This window comes from Microcaecilia unicolor, chromosome 4, assembly GCF_901765095.1.
Source record: "Microcaecilia unicolor chromosome 4, aMicUni1.1, whole genome shotgun sequence".
Lineage (NCBI taxonomy): Eukaryota > Metazoa > Chordata > Amphibia > Gymnophiona > Siphonopidae > Microcaecilia > Microcaecilia unicolor.
Window position 1 is genome coordinate 115719822 of NC_044034.1, and position 23607 is coordinate 115743428.

The window sequence follows — 23607 nt, forward strand, 5'->3', positions numbered from 1 at the left end:
TTAGGGGTTCTTTTATTAAGCAACTGTAGCATTTTTAGCTTGTGGTAGAAATCAGCTGATGGTAAATGTTGAGACATCCATAGGAATATAATGGGTATCTCAGTGTTTTTCTGCTAGCTGATTTTCTACCGCGAGGTAAAAATACTAATGTGGCTTAGTAAAAGACCCCCTAAGTGTGATATTCAGCACTTATCTGGCTATGGGTTACCACTTAAAGATAGAGCTGACTTTTATGTGGTCTTATTTATGTGGTTCATCTGGCCAGTAAATTGCTGAATATTGGCACTTAACCAGCCAAGTGCCTACTCCGCCCCTAGAACGTCCCCAAAGAAGCCAGTGTTTGGTTCAGTACTAACTAGTTATTTTCAGCAGCACTAACTAGTTAAGTACTGCTGAAATTGAGCAGTTAGCCCTGAACAGGCTATTTAATTGGACAGGAGCCATTTCTGGCCAGTTAAATTGCTTTGAATATCAACCCAGAAATGCTCATCCTGCCCTGCGGAAAGATATTGTCAAAGTAGAGCCATTATAGACATCCCATGTGTCATCCAGTCTATCAGCAGATATACTCACAAGAATGTATTAAAACCACCTATTGTTCACCTGCATCTAATTTTCTTCTGACTCAAATACAAGTCTTGTACAATTTGTTTAGAATGCAGTACAACCCACTAGTTCCTTTTATCTGTATGATTTTCTGATACTTGTAACCTCTGCTCTCAAACAGTACTAAGGCTGCACTGCAGGATTTCCTTACTTCACACAAAATGGAAGCCTATTATATTTTTATCACTTTTTATGACTTTGTGTACATGAAAATGCATTCTGTTGTAATGTCTATTATGTAATTGGCTGACTGATTCATTCATTCTGCCAAGATAGCATCACAAGATCAATTTTCCTGTATCCTATTTCAATTCCATGTAGCAATAAGCCTTGGGAAGTGTAATTATTGCATGGACCATAAACATGAAAAACAACCAAAAACACATAAAAATCACAAAATGTATATTCAACATACCTGTAACTTAAACACTTGTTTGAATGTGGACAATCCAGCTGTCTTGCATCTCTATGTATTATTACAACAGTGGACTACAACTAACTTTTTAATATTTTCAGGTCTGGTATTTAGTGTCAGGATCAGGAATGAGATTTGATATACTGTGGTTACAATTAAAGTGGTTTACATAGAGGTATTTATTTTGTACCTGGATCAATGGAGGGTTAGGAGTCACAAGAAACTTCAACCTGGTTCTTAGGCCACTATCATTAACCATTAGGCTACATTTAAATCTCTTGGTCTCTGATATTATACATATACAGGCAATGTTCAGATAATTTTTCCAGTAACATTATCAGTGTCAGAAGCACTGATAATGAAAATATCAAACTGTATGATAAATCCCTTACTAAAGTTGAATGCAGATAAGACTTCATTGTTAGGAGTGGAAAGTAGCTTGAGCCTTATGCCAGCTATTTGTCCAATATTCTTCTGCTTCATGGTATATCATGTACACTGAATAAATAAATAAATAAATAAATAAATATTAGAAGCTGGATGATTTCTCTTCAGTTCTATGGAGATTGGACGTATGGATTGATTGCTCTCTGGAGATGTTAAGTGTGTCACCTAAAGGTTCTTTTACAAAGGTGTGCCAAGATTTAGTGTGCACTAAATGCTAGAGACATTAGCGTTTAGCGCTTGCTTATTTTTAGGACCTCTTAACAACTTCTGTGGTTTTGAAACTTCATTTCATCTGTTAGATATGTTTATTATCTATACCATCAGAGGGGCTGTCCACCATGCAGGAGTCTGCCCACAGTCCCACTACAATAAAAATACAATAAGATAATACAAAAATATTGTAAAAATAAAGTAACGAAAAGAACTAATACAATACAAGCAATAACTGGTCCAGTCTTTCCTTCCATAGGCAAAGGAGAGTTATGTAGTCATAATCATAGGCACAATGGACCCTATATTGAGTGCTATTTAACCAGCCAGGAACGGCTCCTGGCTGGTTAAATAGCACTTAGCTGGCTAACTGCTAATATTCAGTGCAAGCTAGCCTTTTATATCTCTTGAATATTAGCACTTACCCCCAGATTCTCTATAGTGCACCTAGTGTTACGTGCTGAAATCCAAGCATATTCTGTAACAACATATATAACTTAAATGGCTTAACAAGACAATCATCATTGTTAATAGCACTTAACAAGCAATAATGAACACTAATTGGCAATTAGAATTTACACGCACAACTCCCTAAGCGTATTCTGTAACGCACTGTGCCCTAAATTTTAATGCACGCAGGCAAAAAGGGATGTGGTTATGGGTGGGAAAATGGGTGTTTCACCAGCATTGTTATAGAATATGGCCCTCTGCACCCAAATCTATGTGCTGGAATTTACACCACCTTTTTGCACATAGTTTTAGGCGCTAGGATATCAACTGTACCATGAGTAGAACACACCCAATAGCAGACAAAATGAAAATCCAAGGAGTTATCATAGATTGCAAGCTATCCTTTGATGACCAGGTAACTAACACTACAAAGAAAATGTTCCACTCTATGTGGAAACTCAAGCGGATAAAAAACTATTTCCCTAGAGATGTATTTTGCACACTTGTCCAAACAATGGTCCTTGCCCATGTGGTCTACTGCTACAAAATCTATGCAGGCTACAAGGAAGAAACACTAAAGAGACTATAAACAGAACAAAACACAGCAGCAAGACTCATACTTGGAAAAAAAATGATTCTAAAGAGCAAAGCCACTACTCCAAAAGTTACACTGGCTACCTATCAAAGCACGCATATCCTTCAAGATATGCATCATGGCCCACAGAATAATCTTCAGACTTGCACCAGAATACATTGCTTGCATTATAGATTTACCGATATGCAACGCTAACAAAAATGCAAGATCCTATCTCACTCTCCACTTTCCCAAATATCAAGGCCTAAGATACAAATCTACACTTACAACCAGCTTCACATACGTCTGCACCAAAACTTGGAACTCTCTACAGAAAGAATTAAAATCCATGAACATATATCTCACATTCTGAAAACATCTCAAAGCCCACATTTTTAGGAAATTCCTTCCTAATGAAACCACATAACCAAGGAGATCCTGGCCATCTCACCATATCACATGATCACCGAACGAACTGAACCAGGCTTGCGTCGATCTCAAACAACTTGAAATTTGCTTATCTAAATTACTGTAAGCCACATTGAACTTACCACTAGATTGGAAAATGTGGGGTACAAATGCAGAAATAAATATACTAAGCGTATTCTATATACCACGCCTAAGTTTAGGCACTGCTTATAGAATACGCTTAGGTGGAAATGTTTTTCCTGCGGATTTTATAGGTGCCATATATAGAATCTGGCCCTTAGCGGCTAGCCGCTAACCAGTTATGCCGGGCAACTTAACCGGTCAAGCGTGAATATTCAGTGCAAACTGACTAAGTTTAGTTGTTAAGATAGACCGCATAAATATCTTTAACCACTGAATATTGGCTTAACTGGCTAAGCTGTTGCAGACAAAACTGAAACCGGATATTCAATGCCACTCGCCAGATGCAGCCTGGCATTGAATATCTGGGGTCAGCACAAGCAGCATAAGCTAACCATGCTGCTTGCTATATATTGAGGGGTTTAACTCTAAATTAGGAAAAGAAGGAATTCCATTTTTTTTCTTTAAAAATCAGGATGTTATATTCTTGTATTTTTTTTGGGGGGGGTTACATTTGTACCCCACGCTTTCCCACTCATAGCTGGTTTAATGCGGCTTACATATTATATACAGGTACTTATTTGTACCTGGGGCAATGGAGGGTTAAGTGACTTGCCTAGAGTCACAAGGTTGGGTTCTCGAGGCAGAACCGGAATACATGAGCCCTTGGGCCACTGCCGAAGAGTGGCAGTGGCAGGCAAGACCACCCTGGAACTAGATACACAGAAGAATAGGACTGGAACTCTGGACTGGAGTAATACTGGAGCAGGCAACTAGAACAGGCAGAACAGGAACAACTTCACCTGCGCTTGACCACCGTTCCTCCGGAGTTGAGCTCCGGAGTGCAGGTGGCCGGCAGGACTTGCAGGATAAGGCAGGAACTGAAGATCCAGAGGACCCACCCTGGGTCCGAGATACACGAGGGAGACTAGGCTAAATACTAAACTCGGACTGAAAGCTGCATGCAGCCACTAAACCAGAAACATAAGACAGACCAAGGGGACAAGACATACACAAAGGCTAGTCACAGACAGGATTCAGGATATATACTCAGGATATACACACTAGCTAGGCAGAGACAGGATGCAGGAAATACAAGCAAGCTAGGTAGAAACAGGACTCAGGATATACAAGCAAGCTTGGCAAGCAGACAGAAGAAGCAACCAGGAACTAGCAGAGTCATTGGGCAGGCAGCAGACAATAGAATAAACCAGGAGCTAACAGAGTCTTTGGGCAGGCAGCGGACAATAGAATAAACCAGGAGCAAACAGAGTCTTTGGGCAGGCAGCAGGCAGATGAAAAAACCAGGAGCTAACAGAGTCTTAGGGCAGGCAGCAGGCAGAAGAATACACCAGGAGCTAACAGAGTCTTTGGGCAGGCAGAGGAATAAACCAGGGATAACAGAGTCAGGGCTGAAGCTTCAGCAGCTCCAAACACAGAGAGAAAAATGGCTGAAGCTTCAGACTCCAAATGCAGAGCAAGGCAATGGAAGGACTAGAAGTCTACTGACACAAAACAGAAGGGCAAAAGCCCACACGGCAGGACTAGTAGTCCCCAGACACAAAGCAGAAGGGCAGCGCCCACACAGAAGGACTGGCAGTCCACAGACACAAAACAGAAGGGCAAAAGCCCACACAGCAGGACTAGTAGTCCCCAGACACAAAGCAGAAGGGCAGCACCCACAAAGAAGGACTGGCAGTCCACAGACACAAATAGCAGATGGGCAAGAGCCCCAGAGAAAGGCTAAGTAGCAGTGCAACAGTGCTCTCTCACTAACCTCACAGCCTATTGGCATAACACTCTGACATACTATGCAAAGGCCCTGAATGCAAGCACAGCACTTCCTTATGAAGGCTCTCACTGATGGTGTCACCTATTGCAGGACAGGAGCAGCGAACACACTCACACCAAGGAGAGGCTTGGAATACTTAGGAAGAACAGGCAGGAGCCATCTTGGTAGCTGGGACAAAATAAGTGGGAGCCATCTTAGATGCTGGCTCCTCAGAGAGGCATAGCCCACACAGGTGAGGTCTAGTGAAGCAATCAGCACACAGAGACAGAGACAAGACTAACACAGAAATAGACAGAAGCCAGCATAGATGCTGACCCCCAGAAATAAGGTAAGTCTGAGGGTGGTCATGACCACAGATGTGACACACAAGGAACTGCCTGTACCTGCAGTGGGAATTGAACCCAGTTCCCCAGGACCAAAGTCCACCACACTAACCACTAGGCCACTCCTGTGGGTAAGTAGATATTTCAAAGCTGGCAAGCTATACCTAAAAAAGCCCTACCAATATTTGTTTGGAATTACTTGTCTAGAGGGGATCATCAGCTGATATCCCTGACTAGATCTAAAGGTTCTAGATGAAAGGTACCATTCCACTTTCTGAGGAAACATGCTGGTCTTACTGCAGTACTTTAAAACACTAGTACCAAGGTCTTAAATTCTTTTCTATTCTGTACAGCTAATCAGTCCAATAGACAAAATGATCAAACACAGCATTTTTCATAGCTGTCACTATTCTGGCTGACAGGTTTTGAATGACCTGCTGCTGTTGGATTGCCTTTGCTTATAGCCTACGTTGTCTATTAAAATGTACTATTACATATTGTGTTGACATTGTAAGTAGTATACTATGCCCTAATTTGTATTGTTATTTGAATATTTTTACTGCTGTAATTGTCTATTGCTTATGTTTAATTTATTTGTACTGTACACTGCCTTGAGTGAATTCTTTCAAAAAGGTGGTAAATAAATCCTAATAAATAAAATGTCATTAGAATAGCCCAAGATAGCAAGGGCAACTGATTATACCCATTAATGTTTAATTCATCTATGCGTGTATCTTTTGAATATTAGTAATAGTATTTAAAAAACAAAGCTGTTTCTTTACCCCATTTTAGACATGTCTTTCCTCAGATGTAATCACTTTCACATTGATATTTTCATTCAGGACACTATAAAGTTTGACTGTATTCCTAGCTATAAATTATTTTAGCTTTGCCTTGGTATATGTCTACTGATTTGGTATGCGGCACGATTGGACAGGTGAAGCCAATTGAATTTTATTGCCTTAAAATTCCACCTGGGAAGCCTCAAGTAATAGCTAAGGAGGAATTATTACAAGCTGAAACCTGAGCTTTGGTTGGCACTGATGCATTCTTATGGCTATGGATCTATATATCAGCCATTTCAATTATACCTTCAACCAGGAAAACCTTTAAAGAACAATATTTCTGAGATTGTTGGCAGTTAGCAGTGCGACACGATGAGCTCTCAGAACTTGAAACAGCCTAGAGACATAGGCAGAGTGGTCATCCAGGGATAGGGCTGATGCTGTATGGAAAAAGGTAGTAGAATTATTAAGGGAGAATGTGAAAGTAAGAGGCATAGTAGACTTTAGAATGTTGTAATCCTTGGGGAATGTTTATGATTGGGATAATCATATGCAGGTGACGCTAATTAGGTAAAACTGACAAAGAAACTAAAGCCCTTAGAAAAACTGAAAAGAGCAGACACTGGAAAGTCAGACATAGGGCCTTACATATTAACCCATGAAATGTTTGTTAGTTGGTACCCATTCCTTTACAGGATGTAATGAACACCTGGCTCATCTTTATTCCACTGTAGCTAAATATTGCAAAATATTTTACTTGCCTTCCCAGAGCCAGAAACTATATGGCACTTGTTTTCAAAGCATGTGGACATCTCAAAAGGTCAAAATGGACATCCATATACTTGAAACATCAAGTAATGATTTTGCAAAGGCAGAAAAGGGATGTCCAACAAGGCTGTATGTCCAAATAGTGAAGGGGCATGTTGTGGGCATGTTTTAGGTAGTATTAAGGAGGGTCTGAAATCTGGTTGTCCAAGAACTATTACTGAGGAGGAGAAATGTCCCTGTCTGAAAAGGACATCCTCATTTTGACGCATTTCAGGCTCACTCAGGGTAAAAAAAAAGTGCTCTGATTGTGTAGCTGTCCACTGGAGGGATTAGAACATAAGAGTAGTCATACTGGGTCAGACCAATGGTCTATCTAGCCCACTATCCTGTTTTCCAAACAATGGCCAAGCCAGGTCACAAATCCTCCTTAATCCCCCCCCCCCCCCCTGTAAGTGAAAGTGAAAAGGGACACCAGGCTCTATGACAGCTTCAGGTATTAAGGTTTTTTTTAACAAAGCAGGAGCAATTCTGAAGAGTTGCCTATTAGTTAGTGTAGGGGACTGTAAACAAAGGGACCCAGATTCAAATCCCGCTTCAGCTCGTTTATTATTTTTATTTTTTGTATTTATAATTGTGAGCGCTCCGGAAACAGAAAAATCACCTGCAATCCTAAAGATTATAGAACTGGTGTGCATTCAAATACAGTAGTTATGTTGCTGTTCCTAGAGGGCTCACAATTACAAAATAAAAGAGTTAAAGTGAGATTTGAACCTAATTCCCTTGGTTCACAGTCCACTGCACTAACCACTAGGCTGCCCCTCTACTCTACATGGATGTCCGTGTGGCCATTTTCAAGAATGCTGCCATACAGAGGTCCATATCCCTTGTTTTCCTCATACATAATTTTGACATTCCAGTTTGTAAAATGAATGTTTATGCTGGATGTTTCCAATATGTGGACATCCATCTCACATATTTTCGAACAGGAAATTGTGACATACTTTCCTGCTTATAATCGAAATAGAAAAATGCCTATATTGTGACCCAAATCGGGAGATAGACGTTTATCTCACAAAAACGAATAAAGCGGTATAAGCGAAAGCCGAATTTAAACGTTTTCAACTGCACTCCGTCGCGGATGCGGACAAAGTTGATGGGGGCGTGTCGAAGGCGTGGTGAAGGCGGAACTGGGGCGTGGTTATCGGGCGATCAGAGATGGGCGCCTTTTGCCGATAATTGAAAAAAAAATGCGGTTTTAGCGAGAATTTAGGGCACTTTTCCTGGACCCTGTTTTTCCACGAATAAGGCCCCAAAAAGTGCCCTAAATGACCAGATGACCACTGGAGGGAATCGAGGATGACCTCCCCTGACTCCCCCAGTGGTCAAACCCCCCTCCCACCACAAAATATGCCGTTTCACAACTTTTTATTTTCACCCTCAAATGTCATACCCACCTCCCTGGCAGTAGTATGCAGGTCACTGGAGCAGTTATTAGGGGGTGCAGTGGACTTCAGGCAGGTGGACCCCACCTGTTACACTTGTGCTGGTAAATGGGAGCCCTCCAAACCGCTCCCCAAACCCACTGTACCCACATGTAGGTGCCCCCCTTCACCCCTTAGGGCTATAGTAATGGTGTATACTTGTGGGCAGTGGGTTTTGAGGGGGATTTGGGGGGCTCAACACCCAAGGGAAGGGTGCTATGCACCTGGGAGCTGTTTTACCTTTTTTTTTTTTAAGTGCCCCCTAGGGTGCCCGGTTGGTTTCCTGGCATGTGAGGGGGACCAGTGCACTACGAATCCTGGCCCCTCCCACGAATAAATGTCTTGGAGTTATTCGTTTTTGAGCTGGGCGCTTTCGGTTTCCATTATCGCTGAAAAACAAAAACGCCCAGCTCAAAAAAAGATAAACATCCATGTTTTTCAAAAATACGCTTCGGTCCGCCCCTTCACAGACCTGTTCTCGGAGATAAACGCCCATGGAGATAGGCGTTTCCGTTTGATTATGCCCCTCTTTGTGCTTGAAAATATATGTGAGATGGAAGTCTATTTGCGATGTTCTGACTTGGATGTCACTTATCTAACTTGGACATCCTTTAGAAAATGCCCCTCCGTATGTTCTAGGATGTGGGAATTCAAGTGAAATAAGAAAAAGCCCCTTTTTCATGGCAGCAGTAACTTAAAATAAATGTGCCCCCTGTTTTAAATCAAGGTTTCCTCAAACTCTTTTCCTTAAAAGACATTTGCCCTAACCCTTGCCCATCCCTAATCCTTGTCAATCCCCAACTCAGGGAAAAAAATCTGAAAAATGCCCTGCATATTTTTAGGCCCCACCCTCTCTATAAAAAAATCTGGAGGTACAGGGACTCCTCAACCTCATCACTAAGGGGTCCTTTTACAAAGCTGTGGTAAAAAATGGCCTGCAGTAGTGTGTGTGCATCGTTTTGGCACATACTGGGCCACTTTTTACCATGGCTGGGGAAAAAGGCCATTTTTGGACCAAGAAATGGGCATGCCCAAAAATTACAACTAGCGTGCACCTATTACGACCTGAGCCCTTACCGCCAGCCATTGACCTAGTGGTAAGGACTCATGCGCTACCCACACGGTATCCATGCAGCATGTGCCAACATGGCCGCGCTGCCGATTACTGCCGGGAATACCCCCGTGGTAGAAAATAAAAAAAAATACTGCAGGATTTGTCACCAGAATATAGAGCAGATAGTCCATCTGGCTCTGAACTACTGTTGTATAGAAAGAGGTTTTATATTGGGTTTGCACATGAGAGACAATTTTATAAGTTGGTACCTTAATTTAGGTGCTGATAGCATTCATATGATACAGAAGTCTAGCACTTACATGCATCATGGGATCTAATAATTGAAAGCTATCCACAATTCTGCTGATATTTAAAACCATCTAACTGGCCAGGAATGACTCCTGGCTGGTTAAATGGTACTAACCAGTCATCTGGTGATATTCAGCGGGAGAATAGAATTGTGCTTACTACTGGGATCTGTGCGTAACTTTTAGATGCAAGGATTTATGCCAACTGAAACCTGGTGTAAAACCTCATGCCTAAATTAGGCATGGATCTGCTATATTCTTTAACAGTGTGTGCAAATTCTTGGGATGCCCATGACACACTCATGTCCCTCCCACACATAAGAATTTACACATGCATCTTTATAGAACAGCATCTAACAATTTTAATTATTGCCAATTAGCACTGATAATTGATTGTTAGTGCCCAATTATCAACTCTGATTGGTTCGTTACTCAAATTATGTGTGCAAATTGGGCACATACCCAAATTTGCCTGCACAATTTGTGCGCCATATATAGAATCCAGGGGTAAATGCTGTACAGTACGTTGTATACCTCTAGGCTGCATAGCACTTAACTCACACTGATGTATTAGCACATTCTAAATCTATTAGCACACCTTAGTAAAAGGACCCCTAAGTGTACCCCACCGAAGCACCTACATCATGGTGCCAATTTATAGAATTGCCCTAAAATGACTACAGCTCTTGAGCTATAGGTGTCACAGATTTTTTTTCCCATTAAAATATGACTGCAAAGTCTTTTTTTCTGTATCATAGTAACCTGTTAATGATAAATCTAATTAAAATTCACTTGAGGTGAGTTTTACATGAAGGTTCACTACAAGGCTTGATGTTTTTAGGAAACTCCAAGAGAAGATTCCCATGTCATGTAGCATGAAACTAACGGCATTTTTGGCCTTTTTATGCCTACGGCCATTTTGATGCTGTTCAATATGTGAAGCCCCTTTTGTGAAAAAATGTTTTGCAGTTTTAGTGTATGTGGCCTGTAGTCTAGTCAATCTTTGCCAGGAAGGCTTGCAGCTAAGGGAATTGGAGCGCTTCAAAAATAATTTTGATGTGACTGAAGGAACCATTTCTGGGAGTCAAGAAAGCCTGAAGGAAGCAGATAAAAGTAGAAGCTCAAAGCTGGTCTCAGAGTATCATCTGGAAGAAAAAAATAGGTGAGATGTGGAACGGAATGTAAGAGTTGCTCTCTTGGGTCAGACCAAGGGACCATCTAGCCTAGTATCCTTTCAGTGATCAGTACATGCTACAAGCACCTGGAAGAGTCTCAAACAGTGGCAAGATTCCATGCTACTTAATGTAAAGAATAAGCAGTGGTTTTCCCCAGGTCTACCTCAATAACAGTTTATGGACTGCTTAGGTTTGCTTAGGAAGCCATAGTTTCATCAATTTACATGTGGAATGGCATGCTGAGAAATAAACCCTCTATTTTAGAGCAGTTGCCTATGTTCATGTTTTGAAATATCAGGCAGCACTGTAGTTCTGCACAGAGTGTGGGTAGAATCCTATCACATACAGCACTTGGGAAAATGCAGCATAAATAACATTGAAATGGCCCCATTCAAACAACTCACCTAAATGATTCAGCTGTATCATAAAACCTACATATTTTGTTGTTATAGACACTGAATTACATATTGACATTGTTCTCCTTTGATTAAAAATAATAATACACTATCTGGTGTTTCCAGATGTTGCTTTCATATTTCTGTGCAAAAATTATAACAGAAATGCTTCTAATAACATGCATACCTGATTTATCTTTCCTCTGCACTTTTCTGGAATAAAACTATTTTTTACTCCATACTGGATCCTAAGCAAGCAGGGTTTGAAATTAAGATGTAGCATTGTCAGTCCATAATGTTCAAATTAAAGCTTTAATTTTTAAAGCAATTTAATTATATAGCATCTATTAGATTGAATTTAAATTTAAATTAGAATTACAATTAATTACATTGGGCACTAAGAATACTGCTGATTAATATATATTTTTTTGCATTACGTGTGGAACCAATAAATTTTTTCCCTTGATTAAGCCACTATAATTAAAACCTCTAGAGCTTTCTAATTTGAGTAATTTTCCAAAAGACATGCCAAAAAGGAAAAGCTCATCCACTGTAAATATTTTCAATAGACTTCAAGTGAAGAGAACTGAACAGGGATGCATTCAAGTGTTATTTTATAGGTCTGAATACTAACAAATTCACATGGCATATTTTGTCAGGGCCTTATGAACAACATGGCAGGATGCTGATCTCTGCTCCTCCAGAGTATCAAAATAGCTTTGAATTTCAGGTTATCTTCGGGACTAGTAATGATATTTATGAAGATAAATTGTTCTAGTAAATGAGTTCATTTTTATGTATTGATTACCCTGGAAACCCGGACTGTGGCCATAGAAGACCAGAGTTGTATACCAAATGTGCTCCATTTTTGTTTACAGTTGGTGCCTCTTAAAATAAAAACTCTCAGAAAACAAGAGATGGAAATTAAAATTGTTCTGCCGTGTGTAGTATATTGGTTTTGCTGTGTAGCATAATAATGACTTTGGTATCCCTCATGTATACTGGTTTTAAGTGAGAATTTCACCTTTCTACTATAAGGTGAAGAAAGCAACATTTACAGCTAGTACATCACATATTTCATTCTAGCTGTTATCTACATTTTTCTTCTGTTTTCTACCCTTGAGTCAAAAACCAAGAAAATGCATACCAATGAGTTACTAATATGTGCTCTCATTATTACTGTATGCTATTCGTTACTGGGTCCCATTGCATAATACGGGACTTGCTGTATTAACGGTGTACTAACATGGTAGCATATGTTAAAAAATTATTAGCTCTGTTACTAAGGTGTGGTGGAATCTAGGATGAGCCCATTCTCAAGGGGACTTTCCTGAGCACTAAGCCAAAGGTTGTGTGCTAATAACAGTAATATAGTACATGTTGGCAGATAAAGACCTACATAGTCCATACAGTCTGTCTAACAAGGTGGCCAGAGTTGTATCTGGTACTCTGTGCAGATTCCACTTCCTTATGATTAAACACCAACATCATAAACAGGGAATCAGCAACTTGCCTTGCTAACCTCATAGAGGAAATTGTATGATGCAACCTTGGAACTCAATACCATAATACATCCCCACCCCTAACTAGCATCATTTATTTGCTAGCATCAACTTTATGATTCTACCCCTCCTTTCCATAATGATATGCAGCACCTGCAATCGTAGAATATGCTTTGAATGTGATATGATTTATGCATATTAAATCTCTATGTCCTTGCCAATTTTGGGCACAGACCATAGAAGTCTACCTGACAAACTCTGCCTGTTCCCACCAGCAAAAAAATAACACAGGAGCAGTTACCATGTTCTATTTAGGGGGTGCTAAGTGTTCCCACATTAACCCAGTGTTATCCAGTTAGCACGCGCTAATGTGAAGGCACTAGATGGATAATATAGGAACGCCCACCCTCCAACCATGACACGCCTTCTTTCAAAAATATTTTTAGAAAATAGTTAACATGCATAATAACAATACTATGATTTCTAAAATGCTGTTTACTATCATCTGTTAATTATGAAGGTGATCACTAATCAGTGTTATTAATACTGATAGACTAATATATATATTTTAATTTACATTAAAAAGGCAAGTCATATAGTTGCACACAAACAGGCATAATGCTCTAAAATGCTTTAATGCATTCTGTGGTAGTCTGTTTTTCCCATGTTAAGTGTGTGTTAGGGCTTAACACCATTTTGTAAAAAGGGTCACTTAATACTGTAAATTTGGTATGGGTCATAAAATGTAAGCAAATGATTATGATTTGAAATGTTTTGCCATTGGCAGTTAACAGATGAGACAGTATTCCTCTGACTAGATCACAAATCTGTTTGGTTTCTCACAAAACAACCTCAGGAAGATTGCATATTTCAATATTATTTATATCACTTTTAAATTTTCGCCTATAAATTATATTATCTAAACAGTTTACATGTTAACCCTGCATTATTAATATCATAATAGGGTAGGAAGGAACACATAAAAGACAGCCTAAGGAACAATAAAATATAACATTAAATAATAAGAGACCTCTTAAATTACTCCTAAATTACTTAGGGGGGCCATTTTACTAAGTCACAGGAGGGCTAACGTGTGGGTAGAGCACACCAAATCGGCACAATAAGCCAGGCTAGCGTGTGCACCTGGTGGTAGTTCTGAGTTTGGCATGTGCCGAATCCCATGGTAGAAAATAATTTTCTATTTTCTGTCATGGGGGGGGGGGGGGGGGCGTTCCCAGCAGTAATCAGCAGTTGGCACATGCTGCATGGTTACCACGTGGGTTGTGAGTGAGCCCTTACTGCTAGGACAATGGTGGCGGTAAGGGCTCATGCCGTAAACAGGCACACACTCATTTTAATTTCAGTACAAGCCCATTCCCCAGCCCATTAAAAAAAGCCCCTTTTCACAGCCACGGTAAAAAATGGCCCAATGTGTGCCCAAAATATGCGCCCACATTACTGCAGACCACTTTTTACCGCAGCTTAGTAAAAGGACCCCTCAGCAATCTATGGGGCCCTTATACTAAAGGGTTGGCATGTGGCAATGGGCTTGCCATGCACCAACCTGGAACTACCACAGGAGCCTGGCGGTAGTTCCCACCCCCAGTATGTGCCATTTCTGGCACTATAAAAATATTTTCTATTTTTGTAACACCAGTGCTTTCTTGGCACTAATCACTGCCCGGTTACCACCGGGTTAGCATGGGAGCCCTTACCGCCACCTCAATGGGCGGTGGTAAATGCTACCTCCGAAATGGCCACACGGTAAGTGGGTAAGCCTTTTACCCGCTGAAGTAAAAGGGGGCCTCAGTGTATGTCAAAAACATATGCTGATGCTAGCACAGGCCCCCTTTTACCACAGCTTAGTAAAAGTAACCCTCTATGTTTCAATGTATCCACTATATCTTTGGTCATCAACTTGGCATAAGAGTACACAAGTCATTTTAAACAACATTTGTCAGCAATTCAAATTAGAATAATTTCTGTTAATTCTCAAGTAATTCTAACACTACATTTTTTCTGTTAGATTTGTGTCTTGTTTTGGCTTGAGTTGTTTTTACAGCTTACATAGTAACAATACTTTTGAGTTTTTACGATTTCTAAAGGCTGTTTACTATCATCTGTTAATTATGAATGTAAATGTGTGAATTTTGCTGCATTGGCATCTGCCTCTGTGGTGCGCTGTAAGCCACATTGAGCCTGACGCTGTTGAGAAAATGTGGGGTACAAATGAGATAATAAATAAATAAACAAATCACCTATCCAACGTTATTAATACTGATAGACTAATATATATTTTAATTTACTTTAAAAAGGCAAGTCAGTATAGTTTTACAGTCTTTGCAGTTTTTTCACTAGTTCTAAGCGTGAAAAATCATCTAACTTTTATTATCATTTCTTATAAACACAAAGTGGCCGACAAGAATCCCAATTATTTGTTAGAACAGTTATTGCATCAACCACATTTTGCATGAAAATCTGCTAACCTGGTACAAGGTCTTCTAAAAGCCTATGAGATGAGACTTCAGAGGCAATTTTAGAAGGCTTAGACATTTACGTGTGCAGAATGCTAATTTATTTAAATAAATTGCTATACATGTGTAGTTAACCACTGTAGACCAGTTGCTACTACCTCGTGTATGCTTACAAAAAGCACACATTTGAAGGGTGCCTGTTCTGAATTTGGTTTGGGTGGGCCTTTAAGGTTTATGCCCCAAAATATAGGTAGGTAAGTGATCTGCAAGATCCAATAAGGTGAGACAAGTCACACAGAAGAAATGTCTGTTTTCAAATTTATTCACCACAAGTGATGGATCCAAAAGGTCACCAGCTTAGTATAAGCAATTCTCTCTCAAAGAACAGCATGCAGTTACTTAAGACCTGCAGCAACTCATTGTTTCACTAATGAACCTCTGATGCAGTCCTTGAATAGGTGAAGCACAGCCATGTCTGGTATTCTAGAATTTTTGATGATTGTGATGGTGAATAAATTTTAATACAGACATTCCTTCAAGGTATATAGGCAGTCTCTCTTTTGCAATGGAAAGAAACATGTTCTGGCCAATTTTCAAAGCGAGTTAACTGGCTGGAAACAGCCGCCGACCAGGGTAAAAGGAAGAATTGTACAGCATGTTAGCTGAGTGGAAAATGAAACATATATGAATCTCCGTGGCATCCAAAAACCATTAATATTTTAAATTTCTCTCTGTATTCTTATAATCTCAAAGTCTCTACTGCATGCCTGCCATAGGTTAAAAAGAAAAGAAAAGTGTTCTAGCAAGATAAGACAGAGAAGGAAAAAAAAGAAAGAAAATGTTGCCAATATTAAACCTCATCAAAGTTATCAGCCAAACCAAATATTTGCTTTCCTTGGAGAAGACAACATCAGATATGCTGCCGGATTTTAATAGCTAGATGTTCTTTTTCACACTTGCCTTGTCTTCCCAGTATTTAGTCTTCTGGTGGCACTCGGTGTGTGTGAAGTTTCCTCTAACAAGTTTACTACTATTTTTTCTTTTTTTGGTTAGCTATCTGTTTCTTCGTTTGTAGATGCATGCTTTGTAAATGTGTGACCCATAAGCAAATGGAGCAGTGCACATGATTAAGGTTGTAGACAACAGATTCATTTATTTCACATGAAGGGAGCCTAGTTTTAAAAGCACAATGTGGAGAAATGGGTCACGTCCTAGAAACTGAGATGACAAACTAGCAAAGGCTAACGCTTAAAATTAATGTTTTAAAGAAAACAAATGCCTGCAACATGGAAAGTAAAAAGAAAAATAGCAGCACTCTTTTCTAGAACAGAAAAGAGACAATGATATTAAAGCAAAAGCGAATGTTTTCTCTTGAGGCGTTTACTTATGCAATCAGATTCAGACACAACACTCTGTACCATTGCAAATAACATTTCTCTATTTGTGAGCGTGTGTTCACAGCTGGCACTTTTTCAAGGTTAGAGATTTTATGTAACACAGTAGCACTCTGGCTCTTTTAAATACTGTTTTCTTTAATTCTATTGATGGTTAGACATTAAAGTGTTTTTTTTTTTTTTAATGCTGGAAGTTATTTTATGGAAAGTCACCATTGTTTTTTCATGTCAACTATGATGTTCAGAGGCTACTTATTTCCTTTTGCTTCTAAAGTCCTCCTAGGAAAATGTGTTTTAAAGAAATATATATTAGGATGTCTCAAATAAAAACAATAAAAAGGCTACAAGTGATATTTTATTGAATCCTCAGTCAAACCATTTCCAGTGTTTAATTGATTGGTTCTTCACATTTGTACAATGGTGGATTAACCTCTTACTTGTAAGAGCACCTATGTACATTCATATTGATCAAATCATCTTATGGGTAGTTCAATTGGTATAATGTATTTGTTTCAAGGTATTGTGAGTTACAGTGTAAAGATACCAGTGTCAAATGTGCAGATGAAGTGATGTTAAGCACCTGTGGGTTTGGACTTGTAGACTACTGGGGGCTCATATTTCAGAATAGGAATTAACAAAGAAATGGAGGTGACTACTGCCTTTCCATAAGCCATTGATGAAACTTCACCTTGAATAGTACATCTAATTCTAGAACCAATGAGAACATGCTAACTTAACAGGAGGTTCTATTTCTGTATATTGGGATAGTTATATAAAGGATTGATTTTTTTATATATAAGAAATAATTCATTAAAGTGGGTGGGTGTATAGGCATACATAAGCATGCCATCAAGAGTACATACACTTTTATGTATCTGTTCATGGGAATTCCTAGCTGGCAGTTTGGATGGCCCATGCAGTCAGTGGTTGTTATGCTTCTGACAATTGTGGACTGAACTAAGCCTAGATATTCATCAGGCTATGTCCAGGCACCGGCATTGACTATCCACCCAGAAGCTAAGCTCAAACCGATCAATATTCTGATCGGTGGGTGGTTAAATTGTTGGATGAAGTTAGGACAGCCTTTTGCAGTCCTAGCTTTCTCCGCTTACTTAACTGGTTAGCAGAATGAATATCACCTCGGACTGGTTAAGTACAGGCTCCACCTATGGACTGGCCTTGGCACTAGCCTCACAATACCACAGTGTTCAGAGGCGATATTCAGCCATTAGACTTTGTGACTCCTGATGCAGCCAATTCCTCTGAAACAAGGCCCATGTCACAAGAACATAAGAGTATCCATACTGGGTCAGACCAATGGTCCATCTAGCCCAGTATCCTGTTTCCAACAGTGGCCAAGCCAGGTCACAAATACCTGGCAGAAACACAAATCGTGGCAACATACCATGCTACAAATCCCAGGGCAAGCAGTAGCTTCCCCGTGTCTGTCTCAACAGCAGACTATGGACTTTTCCTTCAGGAACTTGTCTAAACCTTTTTAAAACCCAGATATGCTAACCACTGTTATCGCATCCTCCTGCAAAGAGTTCCAGAGCTTAACTATTTCTTGAGGAAAAAAATATTTCTTCCTATTTGTTTTAAAAGTATTTCCATGTAACTTCCTTGAGTGTCCCCTAGTCTTTGTACTTTTGGAACGAGTGAAACATTGATTTACTTCTACTCATTCTACACCACTCAGGATTTTATAGACCTCAATCATATCTCCCTTCATTCGTCTCTTTTACAAGTTTAAGAGCCCTAACCTCCTTAGCCTTTCTTCATACCAGAGGAGTTCCATCCCCTTTATCATTTTGGTCGCTCTTTTTTGAACCTTTTCTAATTCTGCTATATCTTTTTTGAGATATGGCGATCAGAACTGAATGCAATACTTAAGGTGTGGTCGCACCATGGAGCGATACAGAAGCATTATGGTATTTTTGGTCCATCCCTTTCCTAATAACTCCTAGCATCCTGTTTGCTTTTTTGGCCACCACTTTACACTGAGCACAAGATTTCAGCTTATTATCTACAATGCCACCTAGATCTTTTTCTTGAGTGCTGACCCCTAAGGTGGACCCTAGCATCAGGTAACTATGATTCAAATTATTCTTTCCAATGTGCATCACCTTGCATTTGTCCACATTAAATCTCATCTGCCATTTGGATGCCCAGTCTTCCAATTTCCTAAGGTCTTCCTGCAATATTTCACAGTCTGCTTGTGTTTTAACAATCTTGAATAGTTTTGTGTTGCCTGCAAATTTAATAACCTCACTCGTTCCTATTTCCATATAATTTATAAATATGTTAAATAGCACCAGTCCTAGTACCGATCCCTATGGCACTCCACTGTTCACCCTCCTCCATTGAGATAAATGACCATTTAACCCTTCTCTTTGTTTTCTGTCCAATAACCAATTCCTAATCCACATCAGAACCTTGTCTCCTATCCTATGACTCTTTAATTTTCTCAGGAGTCTCTCATGAGGAACTTTATCAAAAGCTTTCTGAAAATCTACATACACTATATCAACCGGCTCACCTTTATCCACAAGCTTATTCATGTCTTCAAAGAAATAAAGTAAAATTGGTGAGTAAGAATTCTCTTGACTGGCACTGATGTCAGGCTTACTGGTCTATAATTTCTCAGATCACCCTTGGAACCCTTTTTAGAAATTGGTGTCACATTGACTATCCTCCAATCTTCAGGTACTACGGACGATTTTAACTTTGTTGAACACACAGCAAAGGAAGTCATTTGTTGCATATATAATAAAGATGTATTGTCAGTGGAGAAGCCTTTTGACCCTTCTTTCATTGAGAAATCAAATTCTTATTTGGAACTAGGCCTCTTCATTAATCCACTTTATTTGGTCATCCCTTCTGTTCTTTACATACCCACAATGAATATGCATGAGATTGATTTGCATGCAATGCAGATAATGCGGGCAAATTTATATCATGAATATTCATTGTGGCTATCTGAAAACCTGACTGTCTGGGTGTGTCCTGAGGACTGGATTGAGAACCCCCTGTTATGGGTTCTATTTCTGCATGGTTTATGCTGATTTCTTGATAAATACACATAGAGGGGCATAATCGAAAGGGACGTCCAAGTTTTGTTGAGGACGTCCTCGCAAAACGTCCTGATGGAGGGGCGGAGAAACCCGTATTATCAAAACAAGATGGACATCCATCTATCATTTTGCTAATACGGTCAGGGACGTCCAAATCTTGAAATTTAGGTCCTCCCTAGAGATGGTCATCCCTAGACTTGGTCTATTCTGATTTTCGGCGATAATGGAAACCAAGGACGTCCATCTCAGAAACGACCAAATGCAAGCCCTTTGGTCGTGGAAGGAGCCAGCATTTGTAGTGCACTGGTCCCCCTGACATACCAGGACACCAACCGGGCAACCTAGGGGGCACTGCAGTGGACTTCATAAATTGCTCCCAGGTACATAGCTCCCTTACCTTGTGTGCTGAGCCTCCCAAAAAACCCCAAAACCCACTACCCCCAACTGTACACCACTACCATAGCCATTACAGGTGGATGAGGGCACCTAGATGTGGGTACAGTGAGTTTCTGGTGGGTTTTGAAGGGCTCGCTGTTTCCTCCACAAACGTAACATGTAGGGGTGGATGGGCCTGGGTTCGCCTGCCTGAAGTGCACTGCATCCCACTAAAACTGCTCCAGGGACCTTGTGAAGGAGAGGACCTGGGGGTAGATAAGATGGAAGTGGAAGAGGAAGAAGGGAGGCGGCTCACGAGCAGACGTAGGCAGAACAGAGCCTTGCCTCCATTCCATCCCCAGAGCGCGAGAGAGGTAGTAATGCCCCCTAGAAAAGGGTGGAGAGAAAAGGACTACATTACCCAGCATCTCCCGAGAGAGAGCAGAGAAAGGTTCGTGACCCCTACAAAATGGAGGAGAGGAAGAGACTACATTTCCCAGCAACCTCGGGGAAAAGCTTGGTACAGAGATTACCTTCCCCAGCAGGAACAGGGGGAGAACTCTAACAAGGAAAGGGTGGTGCCCCTGCAGGGTAATCAAGGGAAAGAGGAACAGCTGCAAAGTGGGTGGGATGGGGAGCCCATGGAGTATGAAGAAGCTGGGCAGAGAGAAAGAGAGGGAAGCAAGGAAGAGCCTATGGACCTCTCAGCCTGGGCTCACTCCTTAGGTAACAAAATAAGAGAGCAGGTAACCTCATGGTATGGTAGCTGGGCTAAGAGAGGAAAGAGGAAAGGTCATGTGGGGGGATGGGTCAGTGCTTAGAGAGAGTGACCCAGATGGGTGGGGCCTTTTCATTTTTTCAGAGCTCAGGCTGTGATTGAACTGTGAGTTTAAAGAGTTCTGGTTGAAGAGGGATGAGAGATTTTCTCGAAGTGGGCTGAGCCCCAGCAAGAGGAAGGTAGAGTGTGAACTGTGGCTAAAAAGCCTAAAAGAAGCTAAAAGGGTTTTGAGCTGTGTGCTGAAGCCTCAAGAACTGTGGTTGTTTTGTTTGCTGGAACTGCTTGCAGTGTTTTGCCCCCTCCCAAGGGAGAGAAAGGGAGAGGGGGAGGGGAGAAAGAAGACCCAGGGCTATAAAACTGTCTGTAAGGACCCAGCTGGGTGCTGGAAGCCTGGGAGTTAAAAGTTGTTGTTTTTTCTTGCTGTGGTTGTACCAATGAGAGGAGCAACAGGGGTAATTGGGAGGTTTTTTCTTTACTTCAAGTATTTTGTCTTTTTGAACTGCTGGACTGTTGGATCCCAAGCAAAATAAAGAACTTGTTAGGTTTGCTTTGAAGTTGATTTCTTTGAGCCCTGCCCGTGGACTGCAGTGAACCAGGAGGTGGAGTAGCCAGGGTGAAGGGGAGATCCCGAGGACCTTCAGGCGGAAGGGAGGATCATTTACAACCTACATACTGCTGCCATGGACCTGAGTATGACATCTGAGGCTGGCATACAGGCTTGCAAAAAATACTTTTAAAGATATTTTTAGGGTGGGAGGGGGTTAATGACCACTGGGGAAGTAAGGGGAGGTCATCCCAAATTCTCTGCGGTGGTCATCTGGTCATTTTGGGCACCTTTTTGTGCCTTGGTCGTAAGAAAAACACGACCAGGTAAAGTCGTCCAAGTGCTCGTCAGGGACACCCTTTTTTTTCAATTATGGGTCGAGGACATCCATGTATTAGGCACACCCAAGTCCCGCCTTCGCTATGCCTCCGACGTGCCCCCTTGAACATTGGCTGCCCCTGCGACGGAAAGCAGTTGGGGACGTCCAAAATCGGCTTTCGATTATACCGATTTGGACGACCCTGTGAGAAGGACAGCCATCTTCCGATTTGTGTCGAAAGATGGGCGTCCTTCTCTTTCAAAAATGAGCCCTATAGGCACCTATTTGACTTTTAGAAATAGGCTATACATAGCACCATCTTGTCTTCTCTGTATAGGCAAGCTGCTATAAAATTACCCTCTACTGTATTCAATATATTACTTTAACAGTTGTGTGGATATACCAAGTCAAGTTACATATGAGTAATATGTACCCAGTGTGGCATTAATTGATAGAAATGTATTGCTAGATATTAATTCTCTGTGAATTATTTCCCCTTACATTTATTCAGCATTTGTATTATTTTGATCCTAGAATGCATTTTTCTAGGGTTCTGTTTTAAACCACAAGGTCTAATTAATCCAAAAATCTTTTGGCTGCTGAAAACCCACATACAGTAGAGCCAGAAACTTTTTGGCCTCTAAAAGGGCACACAAAGCCAAAGAAGAAGACAGCATTTTTTTAGAAGCTAGTTAGGAGATATTTGGCATGAAGAGAGAATATCTATCACAATATGAAAAATAGATATTCACCACCCAATATTCAGCCAGCGGCAGACAGCGTTTTGAATGCCTGTTGCCAGTGTTCATTCCGGATACTCAATGCCGGGCCATTTCCAGTGACTGGAATTGAATATCTAGGTTTTTCAATTCCAGCTAGCGCCTGACCGGTTAAGTCAATATTCAGACTTAACTGGCCATGGCTTATCAGACAAAGATAGGCCTGCTTTTTGTGCAGCCTTATTTGGCCACTAAGCCTGGCTAGTTAAGATCTGAATATAGGGACTTAACCTGTCATGCACCTGGAACACCCCTAAAATCACCAGCTTTATTTTTGGTACTAACCAGGCATTTTCAGTGGCACTAACCAGTTAAATGCTACTGAAAATTACCAGTTATTCACAGAGACACAAGTTAACCGGTCAGTAGCCATTCCCAACCAGTTAATTCATGCTTAATATCGGGACCTCAGAGTATATAAGTGAAGGAATCACTGTAGATATTTCCACAAATATGACCTCAAAAATCTATTTGCTCATATTTGTATATGCCTTTTACTCAGCCCTGAAATCCCTGAAACCTTTACCCAGGGGCGTAGCCACGGGTGGGCCTGGATGGGCCCAGGCCCACCCATTTTCCCTCCAGGCCCGCCCATCCACAACCTTCGCATGCTGTCGCTGCCCTTTTGTCTCGCGGAGGCAGCGTTCAGCGTTTCCTTCCTGCCCTGTCTTCTCCCCAGGCTCCGCTGCATCGTCCCTGCAAGTGGAATCCTTTTCGGCCGTCGCGCTGCGCTGCCATACAAACAGGCAGCTTTGCTCTCCCCCGCCGCATTCATCCGGCCCTAAACAGGAAGTGCATCAGAGAGGGCCAGAATGGACGCGGCGGGGGAGGAGCAAAGCTGCCTGTTTGTATGGCAGTGCAGCGCGACGGCCGAAAAGGATTCCACTTGCAGGGATGATGCAGCGGAGCCTGGGGAGAAGACAGGGCAGGAAGGAAACGCTGAACGCTGTCTCCACGGGACAAAAGGGCACCGACAGCGCGGGAAAGATGTGGATTCGCGGGCCTGGAGGGAAAGTAGCTGAGCTGCTGGGACATA